Below are 24,058 nucleotides of genomic sequence, written 5' to 3' on the forward strand. Positions count from 1 at the left end.
GCATCTCTGTCTTTAATACATGGACACTGAAGTCTGCAGAAGGTAAACTATTTGCCCCAGGTGGCATAGAAATTAAGCTGATGCTCCTGCCCCTGAATCTTTCAGGCTCACAAGTCTATCTTCCCATGAGCCCACGTTGTTTCCCAATTAGTGTATTTAGGAGCCGTCCGGATCTGTTACAAATGGAGGTTAACAAAAAGAAAACTTTTCTCATCCTCTCCAAGGGCACATGGTCCTCTCCACTCCTCCACCTCATGCTTTTTCCACTGACTCCTTGGGACCATTTCGGCCTCACCCCAGCTCATTTCACAGGAGATGACACCATGTCAGATGGTCCCCTTGTGATTATTGTTGGCAGCAAAGCCAGATGGGCAAACCTGGGAAACATTCTAGCGAGAGTCTTCAAGTTCCATGCTGTTTCTATTTCCTTTTCGGCCCCTACCCACACCCCATGCACACACTGGCACATTCTGAGGGACTCTTTATATTTCGAGCTGATATGTACCTACCCTGGCATCCGATCACACAGGCGGACTGCTTTTGAAGTAAATGGAAAAAGTTCTGGAATAGACAAGAGCATCAGGCTGCGGGAAGCTTAAGTGCTCTGTTGTGTGTCATGTACAGATGGCCTTTCTCCTGTTCACGGCCTCTGTAGCCCTCCCCGACAAGGCAGCCAGGGACCTGCGTCCTCAGAGCCAGGCCAGAGCCCGCTCCCCTTCACCAGTGGGGCGGGCCAGGGTGGGCTGCTGGGCTGCAGAGATGGATGTGAGTGTGAGGAGTGAGCTCTGTGGTTTCTGCTGAGCGACCCAAGCTCAATCTCCTTCCCCAGCCTCTAATGGCCCCTAGATTGTCCCTCGGTGACATCATCTCCACCTTGTTGTGAGTTTCCTGGAAGCGGCCTTCACAAAACTTGATTAGATGAATCGGAATGACTTCTAAGAGCACATTTTATGAGTCCTCGGAGGAGACAATGGCCCCTTCTGTTGCACTGGGTAATGGCTGCACTTTTATCAGTGCTCCCCTGAGCCAAGTCTTCCCATTTGCTATTCAATTTAGTCCTTACAAGGCCATAGGGATGAAGAAATAGAGGCCCAAGGTCACGGACAAGAGGCAGAGCCAGCACTCAAGCCCCTTTTATCCTAATTCTAAGCTGGGCTCTGAACTGTCTCCGCTCCCTCTGAATGCCTCTCAGGGACACACCTGTCCCCATTCTCCAGCTCCTCTGGGCTCCTCATTGCTTTCTCCAGCCCAACCAATGGATCTTTTTTAAAAACATATTTTATTATTAATTTGTTCTTTTGAGTTATATATGACAGTAGAGTGTATTTTGACATATCATACATACATGGAGTATAACTTTCCATTCTTGTGGTTGGTAGTACATAATGTGGAGTTTCACTGGTGCATATTCATGTGTAAACACAGGAAAGTGATGTCCGATTCATTCTCCTGTCTTTCCCATTCCCTTTCTCCCTCTTTTCCCTTCATTCCCTTTTTGTCTAATCCAATGAACTTCTGTTTTTACCTCCACCCCTCTCATTGTGAGTTAGCATCCACATATCAGAGAGGACTTCTGGCCTTTGGTTTTGGGGATTGGCTTATTTGACTTAGCATGAGAGTCTCCAGTTCCATCCATTTAATTTCATTCTTCTTTACAGCTGAGTAATATACATTGGTTATATACACCATGCTTTCTTTATCCATTCATCTGTTGAAGGGCATCTAGGTTGTTTCCATAGCTTAGCTATTGTGAATTGAGCTGCTATAAACATTGATGTGGCTGCATCACTGAAGTTTGCAGACTTTAAGTCCCTTGGGTATGTACTGAGGAGTGGGATAACTAGGTAGTTCCATTCTGAGTTTTCTGAGAAATCTCCGTACTGCTTTTCAGAGTGGTTGCACCAATTTACAGTCCCACCAGTAATGCAGGAGGGTACCTTTTTCCTCACATCCTTGCCAACATTTGTTGTTACTAGTATTCTTTTTTTTTTTTTTTTAATACCAGGGATTAAACGCAGGGGTACTCACATCCCCAGCCCTATTTTATATTTTATTTAGAAACAGGGTCTCTCTGAGCTGCTTAGGGCCTTGCTTTTGCTGAGGCTGGCTTTGAACTCATGATCCTCTTGCCTCAGCCTCCTGAACCACTGTGCCACTGTGCCTGTGTGTGTCACCATGCATGTATTCTTGATAATCACTATTCTTACTGCAGTGAGATGAAATCACAGTGTAGCTTTAATTTGTATTTTTCTAATTGCTAGATATTTGAACATTTTTTCATGTATTTCCAGCCAACTGGTTCTATAACTGCTGCTACCTCGGTATTCTAAGACCCCAACACAATCTGGCTTACTCCCACGGTAGCCATTGTCTCCAGGGTAAAGACCAACTTCACTGCCAGTGGTTTGCCTGAATATTTCAACTTTTTCAGTCTTTTTCAGCTTTTCTCTTCCCGTGTGATTCCACCTCAGTTAAGGTGTGCTCCCCAGACTCCCTGTGCTAAGCCAGTTCTCAATCCATTCTGGACCCCTCTCTTCTTTCTCCCTAACCAAATGCTGCTGCCTTCTGGGTGCTGTCCAAATCCCACTAACTCTACAAGAGCGTCACCAGCCAGTCTCGTTAATCTTCCCCTTTCTAGTACTTTCTGACAGCAACATTTATTTTGATGTCAGATATTATTCCCTATGAAGAGCATAGGTAAGAGAGAAAGAGCAAAGACAGGCAGGAGAAAACTCTCTAACAGCTTTAGAAAATTTCTTTTTTCTAAACTCAGTCTTAATCTCAAAAACCATCCAAAATATTTTGATGTTGAAACTCTTCTCCTGGAAGTCAAACATTTGGTTTCATTATTCGCTCTGATCAGAACTGCATGTTGGTAATTTTTTATGTTGACCAGACAACAAAATTCACTGAAACAGTATCAGAATGCGACAAATTCAACAATGGGACTGGAATGGTAGGTGTCTGATACACTGACTGGCACAGTAAAGCAGGTTCAAATAGAAGTGAGGAAGTTTTTATCAGGCTTTCAATAGAACAAGAATTAAACACAAGTTCTGAGAACCCTGTTTTCATACTGCAGTAGCACTTTCCTTGGATGATGACCTGGTGGGAATGCTTTGACATTAAAAAAAAAAATGATCCTCAGCTACTCTCAGGTATTTACCTCTTTGGCTGTGTACCCTAATTTCTGAATGATCCACAAGCCAAGAGCCAGTTCAGTATTAAACACAATTTCTGTCCCAAGAAAGCCATGATGTAGTCCCTTGGGCAAAAAGAAAGGAGAAGTCTAGACTCGAATAAAGGCCTGATAATATCTCACTTGTCCAAAATAGATACCTTAAACTGGTTATAGATTTTTGGGGTTCTGTTGTACTTTTATTTTTTGGTGCTGGGGATCAAACCCAGGCCCTCACACACGTTAATGAAGTGTTCCACCATGGAACTACATCCGCAGCCCTGCTACGCTTCTTGATATGTGCCACCCCCTGGAGAAAGCTGAAGACTCTGGTTTGGGAAAGAGTATCCAAAGAAAGGTCCCCTAGACTGGGTTGTAGACTGGGTTCTGGCCTCACTCCTCAGACGTGGAAATCCAACTGCCATATATAAGACATAAAAGTATCTGCCTCAACCCAGAGGGTGGCTGAATAATTGCGACATTAGGACAAAGGAGGAGAGTTTGAGTACTGCGGGTCTCATTCAAGATGAAACAAACTGATGGAACAATGGTGTGTCTGACATCAGTAGAACACATGTCATTGCCATGAAGTGATTCAAGTTCCTATTTTGACAAGTGTTGCTGACCACCTGTGTGTGCCAGGCACTGTGAGTGCCATACCTCAGAGTTTGCAGAGGTGTCACAGAGAGTGTCCAGAAGTAATATATATATATTGTCTCCAGGGTAAAGACCAACTTCACTGCCAGTGGTTTGCCTGAATATTTCAACTTTTTCAGTCTTTTTCAACTTTATATATATATATATATATATATATATATATATATATATATATATATATATATATATTTGAAAGTTTCTTTAGTCAAGTAAGTTTTGGAAATGGGGAGTCAGAGTTAAGCTGGTTTCTTGACTGCAGGACTTTCCAGAGCCTTTAATATGGTAACTACATACCATGAATCTTCAAGAAGGGAGTTCACTCGTCCATGTTTCTTTAAGACCTTTGACCCATTGTGTTCATCTACAACTAAAAAAAGAAAATGAGGCTAATCAATCACGCACTGAAATCTATAAAACTGTGGGCCAAAGAAACCTTTTCTCTTTATAAGTCGATCACCTCTGCTATTATTACAGTTCCTGAGAGGTGGCTGACACATTCTGAGAGGAGAAAGTCCACAATGACCCTCATATCTTGGTGCAAGTGGTTTTCTCACGTTTCTTCCTTATAGACTGCCCAGGTCCAGCAGCTCTGGACATGGGGTAGTGGTGGTAAGAGGAGAGGATGGACCACGGCAGGCGAGGGACAGATTTTAGCAGCACCCAACATCCTGGGTAAACTCAACAAAAGTCTAGAAGGTGGGAAGCTAAAGGTTCTGTTGCAGCCCTGGTTTATTGGACTCAGTGTTTATAATGGTAGCTGGACAGTTTTCCTTTAGTCTTTTAAAATCTTGAAGTACAATAATGATTTTAAACATTAAAAAAACAAAACCAAAACACCAGTTTCATCCTTTCTAGCTTCTCGTTATTACAAATATTTAGGTCTTAAAAAAAAAAAAACCCTAGCAAGTAAGCACACACGTGGCTGTGCTTGCTGCTTGTTTGTTTTGCATTAAGCATTAGGAAAGAAACCAGTAACACTCTTTAAAAAATCCAACCAAGCAGAAAATTGGGAAGAGCCGTGGCTGCAGAGACAGTGTGCTCGGGATGCAGATGCATTCTCCTCTGCCCCAGATGCTCTGTTCTCTGGGTTACAGAGGGAGGCCTGTGTGAGAGGCCGGCAGGAACGATGTTCCAGAAAGAGACCAGAGGGAGAGGCAGTTAGCTTATTTGTCTTAAAAGCAGCTCCTCAAAGGCTTTGGGTCTTCTGTTTCTAATGAGTCATGCTCCCCTGGTGTGGGCAGGCCCTGGCCTTGAAGAGGGAACTCCCTGCCTCTGTCATTTCCTGATGGAGGGATCTCGGGCGAGTCACTTGGGCTTTTTGATCTTCATTTTCTCACTTATGGTGACAACTAATAACGTCTGCTTTGCAGCACTGAAGCAAAAACTAAAGGAGACGATATGTAAGAAAGCAGGGTATAGGATGAATATTGCCATGTCTGTGTGGGTTATTTTTCTCAACAGATGGCTTTACTCGAGATTGCAAAATATCTTGGACAGGCATGTCCTCCTGGGTGATTCTGACTAACCTGAATCTTAAGGGATAAATAGGAATTAGGTGGTTAGGGAGGAGGCGAGAGGGCATTGCAAAGAAACCACGAGATCTGCAGTCTGGGCTCGAAGACTTGGGGAGACAGGGGTGGGCAGAGCAGAGCCCCAGGTGGTTTGGCTCAGTCATATGAAGCATACGGTTCGAGGCAGGCAGTGGCAAGGACCGGGAAGGCGTTATATGTCTTGTTAGAAGTTTGGATGTTGTATCTAGAACAGTGTTTGATCTATTGCATTTGGGATTTTTTTTTTTTTGGAGGGGGGGGTGCTGGGGATTGAACCCAGGGCCTTGTGTGTGTGAGGCAAGCACTCTACCAACTGAGCTACATCCCCAGCCCCCACAATTGGTGAATTTTTAAAAAAACTTATATGTTTGAAAGTTTCTTTAGTCAAGTAAGTTTAGGAAATGGTGAGTCAGAGTTAAGCTGGTTTCTTGACTGCAGGACTTCCCAGAGCCTCTAATATGCTAACTGCGAACCATGAATCTTCAAGAAGGGAGATTCACTCCTCCATGTTTCTTTAAGACCTTTGACCATAGGATCTTTTCATGAACCCTACTATCTTTTGCGCTCCTCTGCTCAAAGATTTCCATTTCTTTCTGCACACACTGGGAAATGTTGTAGCCTTGGGGAAACCAGGGTAGGGTTACTACCTGTATGTGCTTATAAATGTCACCATGGCTTTGCCGGCTGGTCCTGATCTCTCCTATGCTCACCAAAGCCACAGCGTCTTCCCCTCCTGGGATGAACTTGAGAGAAGGGAGGAAGTCCCACCTGGAGGCTGACCTCTGTGAAATTCCTTTTACTAGAATTATTTTTATAATTTTTTTTTGAGAGAGAGAATATCTTTTTTATAGATGGACACAACACAATGCTTTTATTTTTTTTTTAATGTGGTGCTGAGAATTAAACCCAGGTCCCACCTGTGTCAGGCGAGCGCTCTACCGCTGAGCCACAATCCCAGCCCAACTAGAATTATTTTGATACCTTCCCATTCACTGCTCTGTTACCTCAAAATAAACCCCTGACTTCGGCAGGCTGCAGACCCTGCTCATATCACCAAATCCTTTCATGCATCACTACCACATCCTGTGTGTCAGAGTCACTGGAAATTTTTGGATTAAAGGACAACATCTGAATTAAATATCCATTTAAAAGCCTTTGCGAGAGCCTGGCCTCCATTCAATGCCTTTCTTTCTCCATGGCTCCTTTCTCCTGGTACTTGGGGAGACGTTTTTTGGCCTCTCCCCACCCCCACCCCTTTTTTTTTCCAGGTACTTTGGGTGGAATTAATTTTTGTTTGTTTTTAAAAACCATCTCTCAAATCTGCATGGCTATTTTTGAAGTTTTTTTGAAACTTGTAGCTACTTGAATCACTTTTTCCGGGCACTCTTTCAATCCAGATAATTCCAAGGAGCTGGGTCTTAGAGCTTCAGAGCTGGCGCACACATGGCTGGCTCTCCCAGTCTAAGGCAATCTGATTGGGGAGGAGTAAGAGAGCTGCTTGTGTTTAAAAATAGCTGCCTGGATTTGGGAGGCTTTTTCCAATTAGTGTGGAAAGATATTTTCAGGCCTTATTAGCCCCCAAACCACAAACTATAAATGTTTTATAGCTTGTGGGTGTAAATATATTCTGAAATAATCTGGGACATTTGTTTGACAATCATGATAATTTGGACATGAAAAGCCCAGGGCTGAACTGTTTGATTAAGTTAACTATTGCTATTTCTTAACAAGTAAAAGAATTACTATCTATAACTTACTACAACCATATGTCTATATAGTCCTTTTTTTCTTCTCAAAGAATGCATGTATCTGCTGGATCATTTTATCCCCCCAAGAACTTTGCTTCCAAGTTCTTTCTACTCCAGTCCATCTCTTAATATTGTTGCTAGGGATCTTTGCTCATAAAACAGATCCAAGCAACTTCAGGATTTTTGCTCCAAATATTTTATATTTCCCCATTTCCTATAAAGTCCGCACTTCTCGGTAGGACATTTGGTATTCCCCACAATCTGGTCTCTCACTTTCTAGCTTAATGTGCTTCTAATAACACTTGGCCACAGGAACTCCTCTATCTGCTTTGCTTTCAATAACAAACACTCAGCAAATATTTATTGGGCATCTATTATAGGCCTTGAACTGTGCTAAGTGCTGGGTCAGTGCTGGCATTATCTTCTCGTATCTTGTGGAGCATTCAATTCAGTGAGCAAGGGAGACAACATCATTAAAAAGCAAAGAATGACTTATATATGTATAAAACTATGTGCTCATATTTTCATGAGTTCCTTGAAAGAAAGCAATGGGTATAGTAACAGAGAATAACATGGGCGTGCCACTTGACCAGGGATCAGAGGACTTCCTTAAAAAGGCATCAAAGTGGATACAAGGACAGGACATATCTACCTAGAGGAAACAGCATATGTCACACCCCTGAACTAGATCTATTTGCAAAGTGGGCCAGACAAGGTAACATCTTCACAATTCATGATACTATGACATGGACATCTTTGGAGATGGGGGCATTATTCAGCCTGCCGCAGTCACTAACCAGAAAACTGATCATTAGATTTGAAAACCTGGAGTTCAGCGGGATGAGAAATATAATTTTGTCAGAAGACAGTTTGGATTTGGTCGAGAAGTGACTGAGAAACAAGAATGAGAGCCATAGAGACAATCCTCTGGGAAAAGTCTGCACTGACAGGTGGTAGCCTGAGTGGGTTGGGGGAGCGAGATCCTAGAGTGTCAGTATATGCCATGACTGATCTGGTAGAGGAAGACATTGATCTTGCATGAGAACTGGAAATTGAGCTTACTAGAGAAATAGCACTGACTGGCAGTCGAGAACTCTTTCGAAGTCTGAAACCATGAATTTGGAATGAAAAAATTAATACAACTTTCTGCAGTTATGCTCAGGCATAGAAAGAAGAAGGTTGAACTCATCCACAAAGGCATGGAAGGTAAAGGAATTTATGGCACTTAAAAAAAGTGATTGGTATGGGGGAATATGGACTTGAACTTGGGCAAGAAGGCAGGCATTTGTGAAGATATTGATGGATGGTGAGAAAGTGGGCAGATCAGGATAAGACTGAAGGAGATGGTAGTGATACCTGATCACATATACTAGGAAGAGAGGAGATGGTCCATGAACTTGATGTTGGCATGGGGGGGTTTAGAGGTATGGAATGGTCCAGGATGCAAAATACTGGAGTGGGTGACTGGAGTAGACAGAAAGACATGTGAAGAAAAGACACTGAGATGGCTGGGGATTTAAGTGGCCTTTTTCTGGGAATGTTTAAGGTGTGGACAGTGTTGACTGAAGTTGGGGCAGACAGGAAGACTGAGAAGTGGGAACTCGAGTCTTCATCAGATGAAGAAGAGGAACGGAGATGACAGGAACAGGGGAGAGGATGGATCCAAGTCACAAGCCCCTTGAAGGGCAAAGATTTTGCAGGAAAAGAGGATGGTCTGGAGGTGACCAAGGGAACCAAAGACACCACCTTCCCTCTGGGCCCCTGGCTACATGGAGCATGAGGAAAAACCTGCCTTTGACATCTGGGGAGAAGAGTCCTCAGAAGACCACCCCATTCTAGGATGGAGGTGAAGAGAATGTCACAAGAAGCAGAGAGAGTTTATGATGTGGAGAAGTCTGAGGAGGGAATAAAAGAAGCACTTGTTCAAATCACAGTGTACAGGAAAATGTGGAAGTAAGCCCTTAGGGGACAGGGGTGACAGGGATGCAGGAATCTCAGTGACAACAGGGCAAAGAGAGATGAGCAGACAGTGCTGGTCCTGATGGCCTCTTAGAGGAGGAGAGACTGTGGTGGTCTGGGAGCCCCAACTTACACTGTCCCCAGGATAGAGCTCTCCCTCTAGTACCTAGCATGAATGTTCTGCTGCATCTGTGTCCTTGAAGTCTTCCACCATATTTTAGATTTTTCCACTTCCGAACTGGGACTCCAGTGACCCTCCCTTGTGAGATGCCTCTATTTCCTAGTATTTCCTATTATTCTACTTGATTCAGTCCCAAGTCTCTGCGGATTTCCACCGTCCCTAGCCGGGAGCCTTGTGCATGTGTGGTAGATGCTCTGAATAGGTGACTGAGTTCCTAGAACATCTTGTGGGGTGTGGAGGACAGGTAGTACCTGCTGTACTTTAGTCCTGGGGATGCTGAAGTGAAATGAGATTAAGGTGGTTTCCTTGTTTGCTTGCATCAGGACAGGGAACACGACACCAGGCTCCTCGTGGGCCAGCATCGCTGCCATTTGTGTCAGCTCAACTTTGCAGCTTTTGCAAGGGAACAGAATCCCAGTGTGCCACCAAGGTAACACGGAGCAGGAAAGATGCTTCTGTATTTGCAATATTCTCCTGATTTGAACCGTGCAATAACAACTGTAAAAACTGGAGCAAGTATGGGCACAACCTGGGGGATAATATGCAAAAATTAAAGTACAGTGTTTGTTGGGATTATTATTAATGTGTTCTGACTTTTCTTCAAGAACTAACTTGCTATTTTTTATATTATTATTCAATAGAAACACTTAAGAAAAAAAATCTCAATTTTATAATAAGGTACCAACCAGTAGCCTTCATTTAGTTGCTGTTAAAAAGAACCACAGATTGAAGAAAAATATGTTGTTTCTGCCCCTGGAGAGCAAGAATACTCTTCAGGACAGAGAGGCTGCAGAGGACCTTCCCAACTGCATGCCAAAGGCCCTGGGTAGTAATGGGGGACTCTGCAGGTTGAATGCCATGGCCACAGGTGCCTCTTGTGACTTTACTGTCAAAATGCAACTAAGTAGGAAGCTGTGGAGATGACTCAGAGTGCAGCTGGGGAAACCGGGTGGGCAGTGAAGTTGCATGTGATATTAGCTTGGCATGGTCACCACCGTCAAATACTTCCCACTGCCAGTCTCCCCCTGCTCAGCCCTCATCTGCTGTCACCCTGGCACCTCCAGCTAGCCATTCCTGAGGGAATTCTGATTACACAGACATCTAAGGATGCTCAGATGCATGGGCAGTAGGGACTCCAAGTCAGACTTCCTGCCACAGGCTGCCAGGTTTGGATGACCCGGGGCATCCCCAGGATCCCCAAGTCAGAGCCGTCCTTGCCCTGAGTCCCGTATGTAGGAGAAGCTTAGTAAAAGCTAACCTATGCCAGTCTACATTCTTAGAATTCAGGTCAGGATTTCCTTTAGGGGGAGTGGGTAGTGCCTAGAGGGAGCAAGAGGAATTCCCGGAGTGGTAGTAAATTTCTCTCTAGATCTGGGTGTAATCTGAGTGAGTTCAGTTCATGCAAATTCATTGATCTGTTGTATATTTATGATAGGTACATTTTTCTGTATGTATTTAAAATTCAATAAAAAATAAGAAGGGAGGTAGGGGAGGATGAAGGAAGAGGAGAGGGAAGAGAGGAAAGCTTGATTCTAAGGCTGGATTGAGGAGCCTGACCCTGATTTAACGGCCAATTGCCTGCCACTCCAGGTGGTTTAGCATGACAATCACCTGATTAAAGGCAGATTGATTTGGCTGCTGAGAGCAGATTAGATAGGATGAGGAAACACGGGAAGAGTTCCGTGACCTAAATCTAGGTGAGGAGGACTTAGACTATATTGGGTGGACAGTGGTGATATTTAAGAGGACAGCAGTTACCATTTGTTGCAGAAGGAGCCAGTTTTAAGGTAAACTGCTATATAAACAAACCAATATTCAGCACTTGCATGTAGGCTGTTTTGCATATGCTTATATTTAATATCAGGTCACATGCTTGCTCTGCTTCTGTTATAATCATGCCATTATCATCTGGGGAGGGCACAGGACCACCTATTTTGAGGTGCTCAGCTTCTCAGGTAAATACCAAAGCTCGGGGGCTGACCAACCTATTAGATATGTGCCATTTGCCAGGATGTAGAGAGTAAAGGCCTGGCGTGACTCATGCAGACCAACCAAATGATTGACAGCATGAGCCTTACTCTTGTGTTTTAGTTTTCAACATATCATGAAACTGTTGGTGTCAAACACTTAGCCTGCCAGATAAAACTGCTAAATATTTTAGGACCAGCTCAAAAGATAATTTAATGGCTGAATGTTTGAGATTGAAGAGACTATTGTTTTCTAGGGCACATAATGAGGATTTTAAAGATTGGATTGAACAGATTGACACTTATCTTTCTGAAAAACAATATGAAAAACATATTGGCACAGGGCCCCGGAGTAGAATTTAGATTTATGCAAAACTTCCACAATTCAAAAATTAAACAAACTGAGAATGACACACATTTGTGGAAATGTAATGCAAACTAAACATTTTAGAGCTTCATCACGGAGTTCAACAGAATGTTGATATTTAAATTCTCATTAGGCACCTCATTTAATTTCTGCATGATGATCCACTGGGCAGAAATAGATGATTCTCTGACACACTGACTTTTTCTCAACTCCCGAGGAGGAAAACAAAGGTTTGCACTCAGAGATGAGGGAGGAATTCACTGGTTCATTAGTTTGCATAAGTCTGCAATTATGTTCACAAGTAATTTGTATGTATCACACTAACTATATTTTTATTATTTAGCTTCGCTCTGATGCCAAATCACTGAAGCATTATCGAATTTTATTAAGTTCCTCACAGCTTTGGAGAATCTTAATTACAAGCCAATTCTCTGCTCATTAGCATTGACCTTGTGGCTTGTTTACTTGATTTTTTTTTTTTGCCTGCCGCTCCCAAGTTTACACGCCTTTGTTTTGTAATCTACACTGTCATTGTGCCCTCTTGACCCAGAGGAGAGGCAGATGAATGGGAGCATTGATGCCAACTTCACAGCTCCTGCACATAGGTGAAGGGCCTGGATGCCCATCACTTGGCTCTGATTTCTTTGGCAACAAAGAAGGGAGAGTAGAGAAAGAAAGATGGATCAGGTGTTCAGGGCCTTCAAGGACTCCTGGTTAGGCATGTACTATGTATGTAAACATGTGTATGTGGTATGATTCACCGGACATGTGTTGAGTTCTATGTCAAGTTGCAGGTTTGATCCTTCCTGGTGTCTACTGGGGTTTCTCAGCTCCTCTACTGCAGTCTTTCCTCCTCTTGAGGCTTTGTCCAGAGATGCTGGACCCCGCTCTAATCCCTGACCAACTAAGCAGAGGCTTCCTTCAACCTCTACAAGAAGAAAGAAAAGAGTAAGAGTGATCAGCAAGACGGGGTGCTCCAAGAAGGCTCAATGAGAGGAGCAGCTTCTGCTAGCAAGAAGACCAAGCAGCATTCTGTCCCTCACCTGCACAGTCGGAGCACCTGCCTGCCATGAAGGTGAGCACTCCCTGATGAGGAATGGACGCTGAAGTCGAATGATTGGGAAGTACTGGGGAACGAAGTCTACCAAACGATGCTACGTCCATGTACAAATATATCACAATACATCCCACTCCCGTATATATGCCAATGTACTAATTCTAACTGTAATCGCGATAGAAGGGAGATCAGTAGAGCAAAGCAAGTGAACGGGACAGGGAGGAGGGGAGAGAAAGGGAAGATACTGGGGAAGGAGACTGAGCAAATGAGGCTATGCTCATGTACAAATATGGCATCATGAAGCCCACTATTATGAAAAATTATATTGCAGCAGTAAGAAAAGGAAAGAGTTTAGGGCAAGGTGTAGGTGAGGCTCAGGGGTGGAGCCTGTGCTTAGTGTGCACAAGGCCCTGGGCTTGATCCCCAGGAACAGTAAGTAAGTAAGTACGTATGTATATATGTAAATAAATAAATAAATTAGAAAAAAATGCCAGGCATGGTGGTGCATGTCTGTAATCCCAGCAGCTCGGGAGGCTGAGGCAGGAGAGTTGAGTTCAAAACCAGCCTCAGCAACTTAGTGAAGCTCTAACAACTTAGCAAGACCTTGTCTCTAAGTAAAATATCAAAAGGGCTAGGGATGTGGCTCAGAGGTTAAGAACCCCTGGGTTCAATCCAAACACTAATATCACCATTACCAAATAATAAATAAATAAATAGGAGTTGAAGATACATGTTTACTTCACACAGTTGATAATAAATCTATCACATTCACTGCTCTCGTGGTTATGCAGGAAATTGAATTATAAAAAGTTCAAATTTTTAAAAAGCAAGCAAAATTACTATTTATCTATTCTTTTTAAAAAAAATTCAACTTTTTAGTGTTTTTATGCTTTGTGTGCCATGAATAGCATATATTGGAATTTTTTCCTCCACATGATAAGCTCCCTGTTTTATTGTGCTTTTAACTTGTGAGATGATCCCATTTATACGCATTGTGCTTGTTGATATATTTGGACTTGTTTCTATCACTTGATTATTTTCATTTGACCTACTTTGTCTATGCTTCTTTTGCCTTCTTCCTTGCCTTTAAAAAATTAATAAGATTTTTATTTTTTATTATTATTATTTTTTAATCTTCTGGCTTGGAGGCTAAATATTCTGTTACATTTTTTTTTTCCTATGGGTTTCCTTGAAATTTGCAGAAATAGGCCCAGTTGTAATCAAGATCTCAATCTTCTCCCCAAAGCCCAGGATCCTCGGAATGCTTTATTCCACAACTGGACCCAGGACTTGGTTTTCTAACTTACTGGCTGCACTCCTTCTCGTGTCTCAGACCACCTCTGGAATCGCTCCTCGTCTTGACCTAGATCCCTTAGACGTTCCCTAAGTGGGGACCTGCTGGTGACAACGTTCCTATCCTCCAATGATCTAAAACAGCTGTTACTTCACTTTCATTCTTGAAACAGCTTTTCTGGGTTTTCATTTAGCTGTCGCTGATACTGTTTCACAACTGTCGGCTTCTTTTTGTGTCAAAAAGTCTCCTCTGTGTAATTGTCTTATCTCTGTGATTGATCTGCCTTTATTCCTTGGCTGCTTTTAGGATTTTCTCTTTGCTTATAAAATTTTCCAGATTCTCTGTTACATGTGTAAGTTTATTTTTTTCATATTTGTCCAATTTGGCAAATCTTCTGTACATACATGTCTCTTGTCTGATGTGATTCACTGATGGCCTCTCCTCCCTTCTTTCTATTCCCTCCCTCTGGCACTCACATCACGCACGTGGTGGGCCATTCTCATTCTGTCCTCCACATCCCTTCGTCTTTTCCCCATATGTCCTAAGTCTAGACTCCTATACTCTCTTCAGTTGTCACCAATCCACTTTTCCTTCTACGTGGAGTTTTCACTTCAACAATTACATTTTTCACTTGAAAAAAGTGCCATTAGTCTCTTTACACATCTACTTGTCATTTTGTTTCTTGGTGAAGTTAATGATCCCATCCTTGATTTCTGTAAGTGCTTTATACATAATTATTTCATGCCCTCTAATAATTTTGAAATATGAAATTCCTGGTCTAAATATGTTTACTTCATTTTCTTTGTCTTGATGAATAGTGTGTGTGTATGTGTGTGTGTTTAGTGACCTTTGATTGTGGACTCATATTTGTTTGGTCTTAATCCATGAGAATCCTGCAGATTTCTTCAGAGAGGACTTGTGTCTCTTTATCTCACACACCTGGTGCTGGCCAGAGGCTGGAGCTCCTTGCAGCACAATTTTGGCCTTTGCTTTCAGAGAAAGACTATATTTCCTATTTGCTTACTGCTCCCAGCCCCTGATCTGCTTCTTGCTCACTTTATGACTGAGTAGAGGTCGACATGGAGGCTGGGGGGAGGGAGGGGCCTTGAAGATTTCCTTCATTTCATATGGGTCCTGCAGAGGAGTAAAGGCTGACTTATCTCAAAAGAGATGCAAATTTTTAACTTCTAACTTTAAACTTCTTTGGCAACTAACAGTATTGGACACTTTTTATTTAATGAAAGGATAAGTAATAAAAATTAACAGAAATAACAGCAGCAATATTTCTGGTCCATAGCCTTGTGCCAGATTCTGTGTTCAAGTTTTAGAAGCCATAACCAATTTAACTTTTCTGGGTCAATGTATTTATTATTATTTATTTTACAAATACTAAATGAATGTCATGATCCTAATCTATTTTGTTCCAAAGCCTATGCATGTAATTGCTATGTGTATTATTTCAGCACATATGAATGAATAGATTTTTAAAGTTCCATTAGTAACTAATTATTAGTAAATTAAAAAGTATAATCTACTAACAAGAAATAAATTTATTATTTATTAGTAACATTAATTATTAGCCATAATAATACTATCAAATATTATTTTATTTGCACCATTAGTATTATTCAAATTAATTATTTAATTAATGTAATAATATTATTTAATTTATATAATATTATTGGTAATTAATTTAATATTATTAGTTATTATTAGTGTTTACCAATAAATAGTACGCACTTGGCAAATATTTATTGTTAAAAATGAATAGTGAAAAGAATCCAAACATTGAACTCTAAGTACTGAGGTTTAGTTGTGAATAAGATGGAAGAAAAAGTCCTTCCTTCATGGAACTCATGTTACAATGAAGGAGGAAAGACATAACACAAATATGTAAGAAAATGAGTACTACATAACATGTTAAGAAGACTGCAGTTACCAAAGAATAGGCGGATTTATTACTATTTTACTTTAGGAAATAAAGGAAAACCTTATTGATATGTGAGGTCTGGGAAAAACAAATGAATACATGTGAATCTTACATGTCTCAGTATAACATGAGACAAATGACATGTCATTTAAATGTAAAACAAAACCGGATTCTCTTTTACAAACATAATTTTCATTGTGTTATCTTAAATACTAATAACATACTATGATTTCTATTTAAAGTGATCTGGTTTTATCTTATTTGATTTTTACCTCATCTGTACATCTTATAGGTATAGAGGTTATTAACATGGGCATGAATTTGATTCATTTCTTCTTAACTGTGTGATCTTGGGTAAGTTACTACACCTTTCTGGTCTCAGATTCTTAGAGTAGGAAAGTGTCTTCATATGATCACTGTGAGGATTATCAAATCAATGACTGAGAGCAATGTCTGCAATAAGTGCTACCTATTATTATTATTATTCTCCTCATTTTCTAGGTGTAGTTGATCACTGCAGAACAATACAATTCCAGTGAGGAAGAGGCCTAAACACTTAAACAAGTTGAGCTGTTTCCCTGTGTTGCCACACTGTGCTTTCCCGGGGAAAGTTTCAGTTGCTACGGTGGAAGGTCAGGATTAAAGTCACAGGGTGTCTGGGGTCCAGCAAGTAAATGTCTTTTCAGGATGAAATATGGGGAGAAACTTGCTGATGGGCTGGCTTCACTCATTTTGGATTCCGATCGTGACTTCTACTTAGCCAGCGGATGATACGCGGTTCTCACCAGTGTGCTTTGCTGGTTTACTAAAAGTAACAGAAACTGAATTATTTTAACTCATTGACGTTCTTTACTGAAGTCACAGAAGGAAAGTGAAAGTAAGAGCCTTTTTTTTTCCCTCCCCAGAGGAATTGCCCTGGGCCCGGTGCGGGCTCTGCTTCCACTTTCTCTGAACTGTGTCTGTGCAGTAGTCGGTAGCCAGTAACTCCACGCAGGTCTTAAGAAACTCAAAGTGTGCTGACCTTCTCAAAATGGAGACCTTCTCTAAGCTTAGAGTAAACTGGACTTCAAAGGCTTCTTATAGAAAAAAAGAATGTAAAATATTCATTAATTTTGTATTGAGTACCTATAGGTACTATTCATAGGAATGCTAATGATTTGGACATTATTATAAATAATTTCACCTGTTTCTTTTTCTTTTCGTTTTAAAATGTGACCATTAGGGAATTTTAAATGACAAATGTGGCTCAGCTTGTGTTTCTATTGGATGGCGTGGGTTCCCACAGCCTTAGCAAGTCCTTTTTAACGCAGCCCTAGTCCTCCCGGGAAGTGGCCTTCATTGTCCCTTTGGGGACCAAGAAAGTGGGTTTTCACTTCCTAAGCAACAGCTCTGCCAATTCCAACTCAAAGATTGATTCATGGACAAAAAGATGATCTTCCTTTACTTTGACAATATTTGCTGTATGTGTTGACAAGGTGTTAGTTATCCGCATACCCAAAAGAAGGTTTGTCAGAATTCACTCATGTTTTCAATGCCATTTAACTTGGATCTGGGGCAGAGGGAGCAGAGGGGGAGAGGAAGGGGAAGACAGGAGGATAAATGACAGAGATCACTTATCCACTTGAATTCACTAGGATATAATTTTATTTTAATCATCAGATTACCCGGGACTACTTACACAGATGATACATACAATTTAGGTCAAGGTGAATTACAAGGGAAAGATTCCTCAGGATAATTATCTGGATGCTCACATGATCATGGTGATTCACCAAATCCACAGTATCCCTTTCTTAGGGGTTCCTAACCTGGATCTGTGTAATTGGACATCAAAGCCACCTCTCACAGGGGCACACTCACAGGCAGTGGCTCCCTTCTGGCACTGAAATCTCGTGCCCAAACCCTATTGTGAAGGGACAAGGGGCACAGGGTGAACACACTGGAGAGGGATTTCCACTGTCTGCCCAGGAAGGGATTTTCCTCTGTGCAGGAAGAAGAGCACATAGTCTCTTAAATTGAACTACAGACCTTCAATCCTTTATCCATAATTCCAAGAATAGCTCCAAAAACCCAAAAGCTTTTTCAGAATTTACTGGGAAGCAAAACCTGACCTGAATTGATAGTGAGGTTATTTTCAGTCTTTATCCTACTTAGTACATTGTTTAGACCTGACACTGTAGACACACGTTGATATGTTTGTGAGTTGCTGTCCCAGCCATCCTGGAGGAGTCACGAGATAAAAATGTTACATATTTGAATTAGGTTACTTTCAGGAAGAATTTTTTTCTTGCATTTAGAATTTTGGAGCACAGCTGATCTCATGAGTTTCGGTGAAGCAATGAGAGAGAGGCAAGTGACCCGGCTCTTCACCTCCTCGGTGGCTGATTCAGCCACTTGCCCCGAAGTGGCTTTTCCCTTCTGTGTTTTAGTTCCTCATTCCACAATCCTGCTCTATCTCGAAGGTAACCCGTGGCTAATTGAATGGCTGCCAGGTGTGTTTCAGATACCTGGGGATAATGTGCACCAACCCGTGGGCCAGCCTTTGCAAGCCTGTGTGAAATTACAGTAATTAGATTTACATGCTCTAAACTCACGGAGACAGAAGAGGACACGTAGAATCCTTTTAGTATAACTATAAAGAGAAAAGGAATCTCAGGAGCTTTGGGAAGAGAGCATTGCATGATGATGTGTTCCTGTTATTTTGAGAAAGTAACATTCTCATTTATTGACAGTTTGATTGTTCTTCGATTTCATATTGATAATGATGATTTCAATTCATCTTCATGAAAGATTTCAAGGATTTGGGTGGAAACTGACAAGTAAAAATGTAATTATATCTATCTGGGCTTGGCGAAGTAACTCAGGCCTGTATTCCCAGCGGCTTGGGAGGCTGAAACAGGAGGATCACAGGTTCAAAGCCAGCCTCAGCAAAATCGAGGTCCTAAGCAACTCACTGAGACCCTGTCTCTGATATAATACAAAATAGGGCTGGGGATGTGGATCAGTGGTTGAGTGCCCCTGAGTTCGATCCCTGGTACCCCTCACCCCCACAAATATATAATTAGATCTAAATTACCTTAACCAGGAAGTTAGGGGAAAAAAAAATCCAGCACTGTTTCTTTAACAACACTTCTAATTATCTGGCTCTGGTGATAGCTTTTATGGTTTTCTTCTTGGAATCTTTCCTTGGTAACTATTCATGTACTGCTCCAGATGGATCTTGCATATTCGTTACTGCTCACTGCCCTTTGGACCTGAATTTCATTTTGCATGATGGCAGACCACGAGAAAACTAATGAAAATAATACATACTTTTCTTGTCTCTTTCTTAAAAAGAAAAAAAAATTTCCATATCTCTTTCCCTGGAAGTGGGTTAAATATGTAACTCTGCATATCGCTTGCAATAGCAGGCAGTGATTATATTCAAGTATCTGTCAAATGCATATTGGTTTGCTTTTGAGTCTTATTGCTTTTGTATAAATCCAGAGCTCCGGGATGGTGAGTCCACATGATCCAAGGCCAATAACCTTCCAAACCTTTGTGCCCCACAGAACCTCTACAGACCAGTTCCTTTTGGACCCCTTCGTCTTTTCTGTCTGAATGGGGTCGCCTGAGTCATGACTTGAGAAAGTCTGGGAAAGGGATCAGGAACCCTCTGCTGTCACAGATGCCCCAGAGAAGCTGACACCTGCAGCTGCTGCCTCACCTTCAGCCCCGTCTTCATATTCTTTTTCTGACGCTTTTCTGTATGAGGACAGGTTTGTCATGTCTCCCCCTTTGAGCTACCACATAGAGCCCAAGCTGCCTCTGCCTCCCTGGCTCCACGGCTCTGGCTCCAGCAGCAGATCTGGGAGGGGCTTCACACTTCCCCTCCAAGCCTCACATCATCGCGTACTGTCACGGGTGTTTCTGAGTAATGAGCTTCTAATTGGCTCAGTTTTTTTAAAAAAAAAAATTATCTTTATACCATTCAACTTGATTCTCCTGCCCTTTTGTTCTTCTTTTGGGAAAATTCAAATGAGGGCTGGTTTAATTGGGTCACCCATCCTGAGCCTCCACAGAAGACCAGAGATAAGGCACCCTGTGCATTAGCAGATAATCTATCCATGATGTATGAGACCCATGTGCTCTTTCGATAAGGTGGTATTTTGGGTTTGATATTTGTTTCCTTCTTTCTATTAGCTAGTTTCATTTCTGCCCCAAGTTTTGCAAGAGCATATGGAGAAGTCCTCACTCGGGTACCCCTTAACGGGCCTATTTATACTTTCTCACTGGGTTCGTATGCCCCAACAGCACTGTGTTCACTCAGCTTGAACAACTACATTTTCAGACTCTGAGTATGTCTGCTGTTGCCCAGCAAGTGCAGTGACCCAAGAACTCAGCCCAGTTCTGCTTATCTGAGGGGGACTCAATCTAACCACAAAAAAAAAAAAAAAAAAAAAAAAAAATCCCCCACGCCCTCCATCTCAACAAAAATCTATAGTACAGTCTCCTGACCTGTGAGTTTATTTTCTGGATCACAGAGTTATCTGTAAAGCTCATGATGATTTCTGAAGGATAAGTTTTTGCTCTCTGCAATGTTTAAATGGTATACAATTCCTCTAGATAGATAGCCTGAAAATTAATCACATAAGGTTGTTTTCCACAATGTAGTAGTCACAGTGTTGCATAATAATCACCAGCATGTAATTCCAGAACATATTTACTATATTTAGCACTTTCAGTAGTTTTCAGTATGTTCACAATGCCGTGCAATCATCTCCACTAGGCAATCCCATCATCTTCTCACTTTAAAAAGAGTCCCACACTGTCAGTAGTCATTTGCCATTCTCCCCTTTCCCTATAACCCTGTCAATCACCAATCTACTTTGTTTACATAGATTTGCCTCTTCTAGACATTTCATATAAAAGAAATCATAAAAGGAATCATGTAAATCTTTTGTGTCTTTTTTAATTAGCAAAGTGTTTTCAAGTGTCATCCAGGTTATTGCACAAATCAACCCATTATTCCTTTACACAGCCAAATAATATTCTGTTATATGGATGTACCAAATTTGGATTAGTTATTCATTCATTAATGGACACTTGGGTTGTTTCCACTTTTTGAAAATTTTGAATTAATGCTGCTATGAACATTTGGGTCCAGGTTTTTAAGTGAATATGGCTTCAGTTCTGTTGGGCTTATACCTAGGAGTAGAATTGCTGGATCACATGATGACTCTATGTTTATCTTTTTAAGACTGAGACATTCAGCTCCCTATTCAGTTTTCTCACAAGCATCTCAAATTCAACACATGGAAAGCCCAGGATTTAAAACCTTTCCTCATGCAAATTGCTCCTTTGCCATTGTTTGCAATGTGAGTTACTAACATCACTTCCTAGCTCAGCAAAATTGACAGTCATGTGAGTGTTTAAGAGGTCTCTCAAACATAATGACAACAAAAAGAACTGAACTTTTTATACCTGATCTTTCCTATGTTAGTAAATGGTGTTAGCAGCACCCATTTGCTTACACAGAACTCTGACTGCTGTATTTGATTCCTCTCTTTTACTCTCTCTCCAGTCCTGCTACTGTCACGACTCTGCTGTTTCTGCCCTCACTTTAGATATTTGACTACTGCTGTCTAGTTCCTCTGTCACCAACCAAGTCCGCACTGGCTCTAGCTTGGGCTAATCAATAGCCTTTTAGTTGTATCTTGGCTTCAGTATGCAGGAACCATCCACTCTCCATAGAGTAGCTGGAGAGAATTTAAGCAATAGAAATTAAGCAATAATCTTCACAAGGTATCCCGTGACACAGAATGCAACAGAACTCCTTCCTGTCTTATGAAGCTCTGCAATCTGGCCCCTACCCACCTCTTTTAGCTCATCCCGTTCCTTTCCATTTGCCCATCATGTACAGTTACAGTGGGCTTCTCCCTGTTCCTAGGGTTGCCAGATAAAATACAGGATACCCAGTTAAAAGTTGTTCAAATTAATGGACTCTGTGGCTGAATAATATTCCATTATATGTGTATACTACCTTTTCTTATCCATTCCTCCATTGATTGGCACAGAGACTGATTCTGTATCTTAGCTGTTGTGAATAGTGCTACAATAAAAGCATGCATGCAGGTATCCCTTTGATATGCTGATTTTATCCCTTTTGGACATATATCCAGAAATATAGTTGGATCATATGGTAGGCCTATTTTTAGTTTTTGAGGAAACTCCATTCTCCATAAGGGTTGTACTAATTTACATTCCCACCAAGAACATATGAGAGTCCCTTTTCTCCATATCCTTGCTGGCATTTGTGAAATGCTGTTATTTGCAGCAAAACGGATGGGACTAGACGACATTATGTTAAGTGAAATAAGCCAGATACAGAAACACAAGTACCGCATGTTCTCTCTTATATGTGGTGGCTAAAAAAAGTTGTTGCATGTAGAATAGTAAAGACTAGAGGTGGGAGTGATGGGCGGAAGGGTGGGTAAAGGGAAGATAAAGTGTGATTAGTACATGTCCAGATATCACATTGACTCCCACTGATATGTACACAAATATAAAATATTTTAAAAATAAATTGACTTTTAGAAAAGGTCATGGTTTACAGAAAAACTAACCAGAAAGTGTAAAGAGCTTCCATTGACCATGCATAGCCCACATAATTTCTTCTATTCTTAGAATCTTACTGATGAATCAATATTGACATGTTATTATTAACTAAGGTCATAGTTTGCATTAGGATTCACTCTGTATGTTGTATAGTTTGGAGTTTTGAAATATATAATGACATGTGCTTATTGGCTATTTATTTACTTGCTTTGGAGATTATGGTATCATACAGAACTAAATCCCCAGGGTTCAACCTATCTCCAACTTCTCTCCCATTCCCCATGGAACCCTGGCAACCCCTGATCATTTTACGGTCTATAATTTGCCTTATCCAGAATTTTGTTAGTGGAAATTACAGGATGTAGCCTTTCTAGATTAGCTTTTTTTTAAAAAAAATTATTATTACCAATAGGCATTTAAGGTTCCTCCATGGGTTTTTGTGGCCTGCTTTGTTACGGTCTGTAAACAAGTCTGGATGGCGCCTGGCAAAATGCCAGAGGGAGTGGTTTGTGAAGTAACACCAGCGAGCCATTAAGTGTGGAGATTCCTTATTGGTTGACTGCTGTATTAAGTGTGGAGATTCCTTATTGGTTGACTGCTGTATCTAGTTTATGTTAATTAAGATAAGCTGTGTGGAATGTATATATACCCCTCCTGTCCTACAATAACCCACTCCTGCTGTAACAATCTACACAAGTTGCTCCCCCCCCCCCCCCCCCCCCCCGTTATTTTGCTGCAGCCGGACTGCGGCAGATTGTGGCCCATACTGGGAGCTCCCGGGACACTCTGGGGTAAGTGACGAAAAAAGCTGCCTGTCCATAGATAAGACGGGAGCAAATCTGCTCATCCCTAAGTAGATGGGGAGAGAGGAAAAATGGCCATTTTGAGAAAATGGAGAAGATTGATACAGTATGTTTGTGTCTTGTTCTGTCTTGAAATGTTGTATTGTCTTTATGATGAAAATATGGAGGGGGTGTTAAGTAAATTGTTGAAAAAAGGAGGCACCCCAGTGGAACCAAGAACAGTTAGGGCATGTGTTGATGGAAGCGCAGGAACTCTAGTTAGAAAGAAAAAGAAAGTTCAGAAGAAGAAGGATTATCAGGAAAAAAGTTGCAGCAAAAGGCTGTTACTGAATACTTATCGTTACCGGAGGGTGCATGAATCGGCGTGGTGGCTGCTACGTGCGTGAGCCGGTCATGGCACAGCAAGGACTTTCCAGCAGCAGCCGGCTCTTCCTCGCCCCCTGCCCCGGGAGCGGGACGCCACTGCAAGAGCCCAAATCCAAACCTGACCCGGAGGCACAGTCTCGCAGGCTCTTGCTCCCTGTGCCCAGTGGCAGTTTGAGTCCGGAACACTTCCCGGATTCTCCCCGGGGCCATCTGGGGCTGCCCGGGACGCTACAGCCGGCAGAAGACGCTACTGGCATCCCTGATGTTTGGTCATTTTCAATGCCAATAACTAAGCTACAATGGTTCTCCCACACCTGGAGGCTGATGAGTAATGAGCACTATTAAGGCTTATTTCAAATGTAAAATACCTTGAGATAATGTACTAAATTGTTCAGAAGGTTGTT

The 24,058-nt window shown here is 41.7% G+C and overlaps 1 protein-coding gene and 1 non-coding gene across 5 annotated transcripts in view; both read right to left on the reverse strand.

Moving 5' to 3' along the window:
• The window catches only part of Psd3 (pleckstrin and Sec7 domain containing 3), a 564,781-nt gene that overhangs the window by 474,678 nt on the left and 66,045 nt on the right, over nucleotides 1-24,058 (reverse strand). The window lies entirely within an intron of this gene.
• Trnav-cac (transfer RNA valine (anticodon CAC)) lies at nucleotides 5,641-5,713 on the reverse strand. Its single transcript has one exon. It is a non-coding gene; the product is annotated as a tRNA-Val (tRNA).

This window comes from Marmota monax, unplaced genomic scaffold (genome assembly GCF_021218885.2).
Source record: "Marmota monax isolate L192 unplaced genomic scaffold, Marmota_monax_Labrador192_F-V1.1 WCK01_AAM20220418_F8-fsc00040, whole genome shotgun sequence".
NCBI classification, from domain to species: Eukaryota; Metazoa; Chordata; class Mammalia; order Rodentia; family Sciuridae; genus Marmota; species Marmota monax.